This window comes from Cervus elaphus, chromosome 11, assembly GCF_910594005.1.
Source record: "Cervus elaphus chromosome 11, mCerEla1.1, whole genome shotgun sequence".
Lineage (NCBI taxonomy): Eukaryota > Metazoa > Chordata > Mammalia > Artiodactyla > Cervidae > Cervus > Cervus elaphus.
In genome coordinates this window covers 73,997,793-74,010,683 of record NC_057825.1, presented here as the reverse complement: position 1 = coordinate 74,010,683, position 12,891 = coordinate 73,997,793, and positions in this window count along the sequence as shown.

The window sequence follows — 12,891 nt, the reverse complement described above, 5'->3', positions numbered from 1 at the left end:
ACTGCTATGAAACTGTAAAATGGTGTAGTCACTTTTGGAAAACAGTTTTTCCTCTAACGGTTAAACAAGAGTTACCAGATGACCCAGTATTTCCATTTCTAGGTATATATCTAAGAAAAACATGTCTGCACAAAAGCTTGTACACAAATGCTTATAGCAGAGTTATTTATAATAGCTAAAAGTAGAAACTATGCAAATGTCCATCAAGGGATTAATGAATGGATATACAAAATGTAGGATATCCGTACAATAGACTATTAATTGACTATAAAAGGAATGAAGGACTGATACATGCTAAAGCTAGGATAAGCCTTGGAAACATTAGTGAAGAAGCTAGTCTCAAGAGCCTACATAATAAGTGATTCAGTTCATGTGAAAGTCCAGAATAGGGAAAGCTATAGAAAGAAAAGTATTAATACAGATTAGCATAGAGCTGGGGGGCTGGGAATGGATGGCTAGGGAGGTGACAGCTTAAAGATTTGGGGTTTCTTTTTGAGATGAAAATGTTCTAAATGGTAATGGTTGCATATATCTGTGAATATGTCTAAAAACCATTGAATCATATACTTTAAATGGGTGCATTGTATGATGTCAATTATATCTCAATAAAACCTTTTTTAAGTTTAAAAATTTTGTATTGAAGTATAGTTGATTTACAATGTTGTGTTTGTTCCTAGTGTACAGTATAGTGATTCATTATACATATATATGGATTCTGTTTCATATTCTTTTCCACTATGACTTGTTATAGGGTATTTAATTTACTTCCCTGTTACATACAGTAGGATCTTATTTGTCAATTTTACATATAGTAGCTTGTAATTTCACTCCCTCATCCCCTTTCTCCTTTGATAACCATGTTTGTTTTATATGTTTGTGAGTCTGTTTCTGTTTTATAAATAAGTTTATTTGTACTATATCTTAGATTTTACATATAAATGATATCGAGGTATTTATCTTTGACTTCATTTAGTATGATAATCTCTAGGTCCATCCATGTTGCTGCAAATGGCATTATTTCATTCTTTTTATGGCTGAGTAATATTCCATTGTATATATATGTACCACATTTTCTTTATTCATTCATATGTTGGTGGATGCAGGTTGCTTCCATGTCTTGGTTATTGTAAATAGTGCTTCAGTGAATATTTGAGTGCATGTACGTTTTTGAATTATAGTTTTCTCTGGATATATGCCCAGGAGCGGGACTGCTGGATCACGTGGCAAATCTGTTTTTAGTTTTTTAAGGAACATCCATACTGTTTTCCATAATGGCTGCACCAGTTTACATTCCCACCAACCCTTTTCTCCAGTAACACTCATTTTAAAAGAAGTTCTGGCACTTTACCCAAGAGGAAATCTTATACATGAAAAGATCTTCAATCACTAGTCAGAAAAATGAAGATGAAAACTATTCCAGGTTACACCCTCCCAACTCCTCTCTCCTCACCAGACTGATAATCCTTTAAAATGTGACAGTACCAATTATTGATAAGGATGTGGCACAGCACTGCTAGTGAGAATAATTATCTAGTTAAGTAGAAAATTTGCATGTGACCCAGCAGTTCTGTTCCTCGGTGCATACTCTGTACAAGAGATGCTTGTACATATTGTGCAGTGATAGGTATAAAAGAATGTTTGTGATAGACCCAAACTGGAAATGACCCAGCTGTGAAAACAAACTGCTGCTACACAAAATAAACGGAATCTTTAAAACAGTAAGCAAAAGAAATGACAGATAACAAGTAATACAGTTTTTCTCCCAATCATACGAAGTTGAAAACTATTAATAGAATACCATTTAATGGTGCACTTAAGGGGATGAGACTGAAGAACAAGAATGTGACTGTGTAAGTCAGGAGAGTGGTTGGGGTGCTGATGGGAAGGGGCTTTTAGAGGACTTCTGAGGTGCTACAGTATTCTATTTTTTGACCTGAGTGGTGGTTATGCAGGTGCTTGATTTATGATTATTGTCAAGCAATGCAATTATGTTTTAAGCACTTTTTGTTTGATATGAGAGCACGTGAAAATTTAGTACCAATAAGCCCTTTAAAATGTTCATCTTAATTTACCATGCTCTTGCTCATCATCATTGATAATTTGGAGTGAATTACATTAGTTTTTCTTTTATGGCTATCAGATGCTTGGAGAGAAGGCAGACTTACAGAGAAAAACTTCAGATGTGTACATTTCTATTGGTCTACAAAATCTTGTGGCTACTTATAAGTAGAGGACTTTTTGATACAATTCAAAAGGCAGTTTTTAAATTCCAGTGAAACATTTCATCCCTTGGTAAGCTGTGATCAGGTGTTTTTAGATTGCTGTACAAAAAAGCATGTATAAAATGGAAATCAGTCTGTGGTTTTAGTTAGGGCTACAGGAAATGGGGCGAGGGGTGAGGTGTTGATTCTAAGAAAACATGTAGTCTCTCAAGCTCTGATAAATCAGGGTGCTTTCATTTTTCTAAAAGAGACTTAATGTTTTAGTTCTAAGATGTTTTTGAAAAATGAGAAAGCTCATAATAGACCTGTAGTTTTAAGATGTTTCAGACTTAAGCTGTGCTTATTACATGAATATGCTAATGAAGCAGCCAGTCTCCTTCCTTTTGGAATAGGAGATGTAAAGCAAAAGATAAACTAATTTCTGACCTGAGAAAAGACAGTTGCATTTTAAAATTCTAATTGCAGTGTGGTTTGGTTTTCTTTCTCCACTCAAGCGCGAACTTGGATAATGCCAGAATAAAGCTGAATCTATAAATATTATCCAAGATTTAGAACTCAGCCATACTGTTACCATGAAATCTGTTGGCCACATAACCACATTTCTGAGAAAATACATAGCTTTTTTACATTTTAAAAAAGTTAGCACTAAGAATCCATCCAAGATGCAATTGTTTTTGTAATTAGACTTTTTCCCTTAAAATACTCTTTTGAGGGCAAAAACTGTAACAGAACAGAAGAAAGATGTTTTAGGATATATTTAAAGACTAACTTTTTCCCTGTAAAATCTCAGTGTTCCACATACTAAGCACATCCTGTTAGACTTCATGAGTATTAAATATATATTCTATCCTTGGTCTTTCTGCATTTAGCTTTTTTGGGAAGTATGTTTTTACCCACGACATATGGTATGAGCTGCTGATTCAGTACTGAGTGGCTCTTTAAGCTTGGTATATTCTGTTGATTAAGATGGTGTGCAAAATAGTCAGAAGGAAAACCAGTGCCTGGTCTGAAATAAATTAATGTTAATCAGCTTATGGAGAAGAACAAATGAGTAAAGAGAATTTTCATATACAAAGAAAATTTCTATTATTACCTTCCTAGAGTCAGTGTGTTTGGAATAAGGGAATAGGGTGTGGCCAGGGAAGGTGGGTGAAAGCACCCAGAATACTGCACATATTTCTTTGGCTGCACCTGGTCTTAGTTGCAGCACGTGGGATCTTTAATTGCAACGTGTAAGATCTAGTTCCCTAACCAGGGATGGAATCCCAGTCTTCTGCATTGTGTGCAGAGTCTTAGCCACTGGACCACCAGGGATGTCCCTAAAACAGTAGTTTTCTGCCTGATGTGTTCATTCCCCACTCCCCTCCCCTTGATAGAGCTGCTGGTTTCTCCTGTATTCTGCTCTAGAGTTTACCTATTTGGCCAGCATTAAGGTATCTGTGAACATTGTGGTAGAGAGCCAGGGTATCCACAGGAAATAGTCCCTAGCAGAGCACCTCACTGTAGGTAACAATGCCTCCTGTTCTTTGAGGAGGAAAATGGGGAGCCCTCGTCTTGCCTTTGACACAGCAGTTTCCCCGCTGTCCTAGAAGCAACAGCGTGTCATGTGACAGACAACATTCAGAACATGATCCAAATTCAATGTATGTTAGCATATTTTTGTTTCAGCGTGTGGTTTGCCCAAATAGAAGTGCCCACGCACAGCTTTGATCCAGCTTTGTGGGCAACTCAGCAGGCATGAACACTACAAGGTGTTAGGCGGCTTTCACTGGACCATCACAATCCTATTTCTAGACTTGGTAAATAGAGGGCCAGGCTGCTGCTGCCTTGCTTTACTTCAAAGAGGTAAAGAGAAATTATAAACTCCCTAGAAGTGTTAAATTTAGAAAGAAGGATAATTCTGTCTGGATAATTTTTTATTCTAACAAAAGAACAATGGCAGTGAATTTTTCAGTGTTTAAAATCAACCAGTAAATGAAACCGACTATAAGGATTAACATCTGTGTTATCACACTATTACTATTGCATTTATTTCCTAGAATTTTGTTGACACTTATCTGTTATAATTAGCAGTCAGCTTAATTTTATGAATAATCTTGAATGGAGATAGTTTAAAACCAAACAAAGTTTAGTTAAATCTAAGACAATGAACTAATTTCAGTTCAGCCACTGATCTGAAATTTTATGGTGCACTGCCTATCTAGCAAGACGTGGTTTATCAATTTTTTTTTCACATAATGATCAGGACTTTATTATCAATTCTAATGTAACATTTTATTGCTAAACATGGTCTGACTCAGCTAAATCCACCATGAAAGTGAGTTTCACATTGAATCCTTAATATTACAAAATAGGTAAGTGATTGATGTTGTCTAGTCGCTAAGTCGTGTCCGACTCTTTGTGACTCCATGAACTGTGACCTGCCAGGCTCCTCTGTCCTTGGGATTTCCCAGGCAAGAATACTGGAGTGGGTTGCCATTTCCTGCTACAGGGATCTTCCCAACGCAGGGATCGAACCTTAGTTTTCTGCATTGCAGGCAGATTCTTTACCACTCAGCCACCAGGGCTTTCCATCAGTGAGTGATTGGGCAGTATTAAATACTTTATGGACATCTGAAGAAGGCAAAGTGTGGTGCTGGGTACCTCAAAAGATTTATCCTTTTCAGCAGTACTGAAAGGTGGGTACTGCTTTTCACAGGTGAGAACACTGAGGCTCAGGTTCAGTGACTTGCCCCAGCCACACAGTCAGTGGCAGAACTGGGATCTGAACTCTAAGCAGCTTGTCTCCAAAATCTGTACTGTTTTTCTTTCCCTTTAAAGCCTTAAAATAGTGTTAGGAATCTGAGATGTGCACATGTGATAAATTTAACAACAGACTGCTTCCAAATAGGAAACGGAATATGTCAAGGCTGTATATTGTCACCTTGCTTATTTAACTTATATGCAGAATACATCTTGCGAAATACCAGGCTGGATGAAGCACAAGCTGGAATCAAGATTTCCAGGAGGAATATCAGTAACCTCAGATATGCAGATGACACCACCCTTATGGCAGAAAGTGAAGAGGAACTAAAGAGCCTCTTGATGAAAGTGAAAGAAGAGAGTGAAAAAGCTGGCTTAAAACTCAACATTCAAAATTCAAAAAATGAAGATCATGGCATCTGATCTCATCACTTCATGGGGAAAAAATGGAAATAGTGACAGACTTTATTTTCTTGGGCTCCAGAATCACTGCAGATGGTGACTGCAGCCATGAAATTAAAAGACGCTTACTCCTTGGAAGGAAAGCTATGATCAACCTAGACAGCATATTAAAAAGCAGAGACATCACAGACAAAGATCTGTCTAGTCAAAGCTATGGTTTTTCCACTAGTCATGTATGGATGTGAGAGTTGGATCATAAAGAAAATTGAGCACCAAAGAAGTGATGCTTTTGAACTGTAGTGTTGGAGAAGACTCTTGAGAGTCTCTTGGGCTGCAAGGAGATGAAGCCAGTCAATCATAAAAGAAATCAGTCCTAAATATTCATTGGAAGGACTGATGCTGAAGCTGAAGCTCCAATACTTTGGCCACCTAATGTGAAGAATTGACTCATTGGAAAAGATCCTGATGCTGGGAAAGATTGAAGGCAGGAGGAGAAGGGGACGACAGAGGATGAGATGGTTGGATGGCATCACTGACTCGATGGACATGAGTTTGATCAAGTTGGTGCTCCATGAGTCGGTGATGGACAGGGAAGCCTGGTGTGCTGCAGTCCATGGGGTTGCAAAGAGTTGGACACGACTGAGCAATTGAACTGAAAATATTATTTAGTGTCAGAATGAGTGATGTAGGCAGCATAGCAGGAGTTAAGGAAAATAGGAGATGCACTATAGATGTTAGGAAGTACTATTTCTAGTTCTCTAGTGGAAGCTGGTTCTCCTACAGGAGGCTTCTCTCGGTGCTGTGGACACAGCAAGAGGCATCCACGAGCACACTGCTGTCTATCTGACTCATGGCAACTTACTGGGCTGCTCTCTGGGGCTTGATCACCCAAAAGAAACAGCAGTTCAGCAACTGCATCCTTTCACAAGTTCACCAGTCACCAAATGCTGACATCCAGCCCAAAGGATTGCATTGAACCCTGTTTGGACACAGGATTAGGTTTAAATGAGAAGAGAGACAGTCAGCCAGAGGCTTGCAAAATGAGGAGGTGGAATTAAATGTCAGCAGGTTTGGAGCAGGACACCAAATCTGGTACACTTAGATATTTTGATCACTTGACTTGGAGATTGTATATGTTGTGTTGAGCCAGGAGTGTTTTATCCAGCTTCTGGGGAATAACCCTGAAAGTTTGCTCCGTTGCTGAGCTCTGAATTCGTGCTTAGTGGGTGAAGGGCTGGTAAGTGGGTAAAGGGCTGACCTTCACAGGTCAGGATCTGGGTGTGTTAAACTGAGCAGCAGGGGATCATCAGAAAGCTTGCTTGCGCTGGATTAGCCCCTGATTTGCCACCGAGCTGTGGGACTAGAAACAGCCCCTCTGGATTTCACCTCTTCAGTAATTTAGTGGGGTTGGGTTGTTACAGATCTCAAAGGCCACACCTTGAGGGCCAGGCAGGTGCAGAATACAGAGACTGGAGGGTTAAGGTGAATGCCCCAACCTAAAAACATTGAGAAGTTTAAAACCCTATAGGCCGTGAAAATGTCTGCAGGTCTGATTTGGTCCTAGGACTGCCAGTTGGTACACTCTGGGTGGCCACTAATGTTTCCTGATTACATGAATAGTTTGTTTCATAGGTGCTGTGAAAGGGTATAAGCCTTGGTTGCACTTGATCTAAGCCAGCATGCTTATTCTGGCTTAGCCACCCCGAGGTGGTACCCACCCTCCTTTCTCCTCAGAGGGCCATGTCAGTAATCTAGCTCATTCTCTAATCAGCAACAGAGCACTTTTCTGCTTTATTTTGTATTACTAGCTATGATCTTAGCACCCAAGTTTGTTGGGGCTTGGGAATATTCATTGATAACGCTCCTCCCTGAAACCTTCTGGTGGTCCTTTAACTTGAATCAGACATGGAGAGAAAAGGCCCAATGAATTCCAAGCAGAGAGAGTGGGGTGAGGATGTCAGGTTATCTGAGAAGGGAAAGGCAAGGTAGTCAGGCCAAAGTGGCACTTCCAAGCCTCTTTCAGCTCCATGAGCTTAAGTCTAGGTTTTACGGAGAGTGGGGTTAAGGAGATAAAGCAGGCTGTTTCCTTCAGAATTCACTATGACTGAAGTAACTTTCAGGATTGAAGCAAACCCAGACAGCAACCAGATCAAGGACAGGAATCCCCAGAAGGATGGATGCAAGGAAGAAATGGACCTGTTGTGTTTGAGTTCAATGAAGGGAGTGTGGGGGTGAATTAATAATAGCTAATATTAATGATAGGAAAACAATTGAGAAGAAAGGGTAACCCCAGAAATACCAAAACTATCATGACAGTACACTGCCTACCTTAACTGAATTTACATCATTTAGTTATAATAAGTTAAACACCAATAAGTGATTTAAGGAAAAATGGTTTTAAAAAACCTATGTTTGGAACAAAGGGTGTTAAGAGAATAAATCTACCACTCTATCTGTAAGATAATGTCTAAAATTGGAAAATAAAGAAATAGCAGAATAAGCATGTTCAAAAACATAGAGATAAATGCTGGAGGATTCTAAGAGAGCTGAAAATGACCAGGGTAGCTTTGAGGGGGAGGGATTCTCATTTTTTATTACAAACCTCATGATGTTACAGTTTGATTTTTTTAAAACTGTATTTATTGCTTCAATAGGAAAATGAACACAGAAAAAGAAAACTGCCTAAAAGTGTATTTAAATTACGATACCATTCAATTCGTATGTTGACTTCTTAAGAAAAACCCAATAAACACAATCTCATACTTTTGCCTTAGGTAAATTGCTTTATAATGTAAGGTTGACAGGGAAATCTGTCTTATCTTACATCAAGAACTATCTAATATTATAAAATACCTTCAAGCACTCTTAAAATTGTGACTAAAGAGAGTTTACTATTAAAAAAAAACACCTAGGCCTGGGGAGGCAGAGGGGAAAATGGGCAGTGACTGATTATGGGCACAGGGTTTCTCTGGGGGATGATAAAAATGTTCTAAGATGAGATCATGGTGATAATAAAAACACTATAAATACACTGAATTGTATACTTTAGGCAAGCTATATAGTATGTATGTTTTTTTCTCAAAGCTGTTAAGAAATAATAGCTTAAGTCAGACGTAATAATAGCTATGTGTCTGGCTTACTCAGTTTACTCTGTTTACTCAACAAAGTGTTAGGTAAATACTATTATTCCATTTTAGAGACACGGAAGCTGGGGTGTAGGGAAGACAAGTGACTTGCCAAAGATCATCAAACGTGAGTAGATTAGGATACAAATTTTTCTTTCATGTAAAGAAAGTCTGGAGGGAGAAAGACTAGGGAAGTTGGCTCCACAAGCATCAGGGACCCTGATTCTTCAAGTTTGTCTCTCCACTGTGCTCAAATTCTCTTCCCAAGACCCCCTCATGGCCCAAAGGGACTGCTGGGGCTCCAGTCAGTGCACCCACATTTGTCAGCAGGGAGGAGAGCTGTGTGAGGATGCTCCTCCTTGCTTTAAGGAGTCCTGGATTGTTATACAGATTGCTTCCACTTACATCTTCTTGGCTAGATTGAGTCATGTGTCCACACTTCTCTGAGAAAGCCAGGAAATGGAGTCTTTTGGCTGTCCTCCCTACTTCATAAGGGCACTTGGACCAAACTCATTTTGAAAAGTGTGTTTTGGGAATGGCAAGGGATTTTTAATTTAGTGCTTTGGGATGATGATATTTCCTCTGCCCACCATCTTCAAAGCCCCACCTTGTCTAAATGTTAATGTAATACTACTACTGGGCTTCCCAGGGGGTGTTAGTGGTAAAGAACCCACCTGCCAATGCAAGAGATGCAAGAGACACAAGTTTGATCCCTGGGTCAGGAAGATCCTCTGGAGGAGGGCATGGCAACCCACTCTTATTATTATTTGATTTATTTCTTCTCAAAGCATATCTTGGCTTCTGTTCTTTCTCTTTCCTGAGTAATAGCTTCTTTGGACTCCACTCTGTTCTGTAATCCTGTTTCCACTTGAATCCAACTAAGCTAAAAACTCAGGACCTCGTCTGTCTTGCCCACAGTTCTCAGCACAGCAGGCATAGTGTCTTAGGAAAGACTTGTGCACAGAATGTGATCTCCCTGGAGACATGGGTCATGACCCATGGAGCAGGGACTGTAATGGGGCCCAGTGTGGTTGCTTCTCTCTGCGTCATTGTGAAGGCCACTTGAACACTGGCACGGATGGAACAAGACGATCCTCCACAGGAGGCGGGGGGCACTGACCTCATGGCTGGTTGGTGGCAGAGCTGGCCTGGAGGGTGAGCCTCCTGACTGTCCGGCACCTCTGACATAGAGCTTCTCAATCAGACATTTTCAGATAGCCACTTTGCACAGGGTCAGTAAGTACAATGGAAATGGATGATAAATTTTTATGTATTCAGAAATTTTTTCTCTCCTCCCCTCCTCTTGGGATTGACTAACTCATTGGAAATAATGAACCTGAACTGATTTTTGAGCACCAGATCTAAGTGGTGATTACTGTACTTGGACCTTGTTTGCAGACTTTTCAGAGACTGTAATACTTACTAAGACAATCCTTTTCTCTCCTCTCTCCCAGTTTTTCCCTTGGTGTAAGAACTGACAAGCCAGAAAAGTGAGCTGGAGAAAAAGATAGTTTCAATTTTCTAGGAGTTGTGTCCTCTTTCTGAAGGACAGTGCTGGAAATGCCACCTTCTTCCCTTTGGGGAAGTGATCGTGCTTCAAGAACAGTCACTGGCGGACAGGTTCCAGGGGCAACAAGGCCAGTTCAGGACCTGCAGTCATGGGCCGGGTCACCTCTGAAGGTGTCTTGAGGCCATTTCTGCTTTCTTCAGACTTCCCACAGTAGATTTTGTGGCTCTCTTAATGACATTGTCTTTCAGATCACTTGGAATCAATCCACAGGTATCTCTTGTTTCCTCCAAATGAATCGTCCACTCATTTGTTCTTAGCTGGCTTCACAGGGTTTAATGGAGACCTTTTTCCAAGTCTCAGGGGTTGGCGAGCAATTCTATCTACCTAGTGAGGGACACGGAGGCCTCATAATCTCCCCTAGAGCTAGTCCCAGGGTGACTCCGGCCTAGATTCTGTGGTCACCAGAGGTCACAGGTGACAGCTCAGAGGGTACCATCCCCTAGGAGACCCAGGGACTCTTACTAGGTTGAAGATGTTCTCTTGTATTGATGCACCCACCTGGGCCCTGGCAGCACAACAGCCAAGTAAGAAAAGGCCCAACCTCCTTGGCCTGCAGCTGAGTTGCTTCTTCTACACATGGAGCTCTGTTACCCTCTCTGGTTCCTTCCTGGAGCTTCCAGATCCCTGCCATCCTGGCCCCATGTTCTCCCCCATAGTCCAGGAAGACTAAGGGCCAAGTTCCTGGAGCACCTTCACCACTTTGAACAGTCTGATGTCAATTTGTCCTTACCCACAAGCATCTTGATCATTTAATATTGTGAAGCCCCGTTGTTTTCCTGATCTTGGCTTCCCAAGGGCTGGCCTCCTCCTGCCCTTGACCCTTCCCCTGCCTTTGGCCAGCCCCCACTTCAGCTACTCACCAACTCCTGCACAGGTGGAGGCTTAGGCTCTGGGAAGGGTTGCTTTGCCAAGAGAAATTCATTTCATGTAGCTGGGACTGTCCTTGGATAATCAGGACTGCGAGGATCTTTAGACAACTCTGTCAAGTTCAAGCACCTGAGAAAATTAAGGCCACACGGGTGGTATGGAGTGGAATTGCCAGGAATGGACATGTTAAGAAACTACCTGTGTGTCCCCATCCCCGGGTGCTGGAGGAGGCTGGACTAGATGTCCTCCAGTGAGCCTTCTGCAGACTAATCCACTTCAGTGGTGAGATGATACCTGATACGTGTTCACCATCCTCTCCACATCTTTCTTGGCAAAGCCCCTCCATGCACTTCTGAAGGGGCTGCAGGTCACAGGGCCCATTGTCCTCGTCAGAGCGGTGGGCAAATGAGCCAAGTTTCTCACTGGAGTTTACGCACATGAGCAGCTCTCCCTCCTTCAAGATTTTACACTGGGGTGTTGCTCACCTGGAACTGTTTACAGGCATGCCCCTCCCCTCCCTTCATCTTCCCTTGCCCACCCAGCCATCATCACGTGGAGCCCAGCAGTAGCAGGAAAATTTGAGTCAACAGGAGAGCTCCTAGAGAGTGGTGGGGGAAAGGTGCAAAACCAGGCTGACCATGTTGTTACCAGAGTCCCTGGCCTCCCTCCTCCCTGGAGGCCAGCTCCACCCTTGGGCTCTGCGTCACCAAGCCGACCAATTCCCTTTGGCTAAGTTACTTTGAGTGCAGTTTCTGTTGCTTGTGACCAAAGGGTCCCTGGGTGATTCATGCACAGATTTCGTTCTGAGCCAGAATGAAAACCCATGACAATCAACTCCTAATGGGCCTCAAAAGAGACTTAGGAGACTTGTGCTTCTCTGAATTATTCAGGCATCCACTATTTAAGGCAGCTCTGACGTGAGATGTTTTGCAGCATCCTGAAGAACATAAATACGGCATTGCATGTGTGGATTTGAATAAAGTGGGGTTAGACCAGTAACACATGACTGCACCTCTTTCCCAGGCTGTAACTTCTGAGGAACAGTCGTTTCCCCACTCTTGTATTTGTACAGTATCCAGTGCACAGCCGCACGGGGTGCTCATTTAGAATGAACTGTATCATGCAAACATCTCTGCTCTGCCTCTGGACCTCAGAATCTTAACCTCACCTTCCACATCTGTAAATTGAGGATAATAATAAGAGAGTTTAGCTAATGTACCTGTCTATCTACTAATAATCAGAACGTTTTTGCTTTCAGATAAGAGAAAGTCAACCTATACCAGCTTATACAAAAAGAGTCACCTGAGGTTGGAGCTGCTGGAAGCTGGAGCGGTGCCGGCTGGCCACCCTCCCTCCCTCCCTCCTCCCTGCCTGTTTGGGTGTTGATTTCGTCCTCAGGTTCCTTCATGTGACAGGAGGACCCTGCCACCAACAAATAGTAACAGGGCCTTCTCCTTGCATCTCTCAGTCCAGAGTAACAAGGGCCTCTGTCTTTCGGGTCCCCATGTAAAGTCCCAGGAAGGATTCCACTCACTTTGATTGAGGCAAAGTCTACCAGGGCAGACCCCCAGAACCATGCGACACGGAGGAGGGGTTTTCTAGAGGAAATGGGGGGCAGTACCCTGATGCAAGGAAGTGAGGGAGGGATGCTGGGCTGAGGAAAATGGCATGTGTCCACATCTTTACGGAGACTTGTGTGATCAAAAGAGGCATGGCTCGGAAGACCATCACACGGAGTGAAGTAAGTCAGAAAGAGAAAAATATATTAACTCATGTACATGGAATCTGAAAAAATTGGTATAGACAATCTTATTAACAAAGCAGAAATAGACACACAGAGCCAGTGTAGGGATACCAAGGGGGCAAGGGCAGGGGGAGTGAACTGGGAGATTGGTATTGACATATATGCATTATTGATCCTAAGTATATAGTAGATAACTAGAGAGAACGGACTGTATAGCTC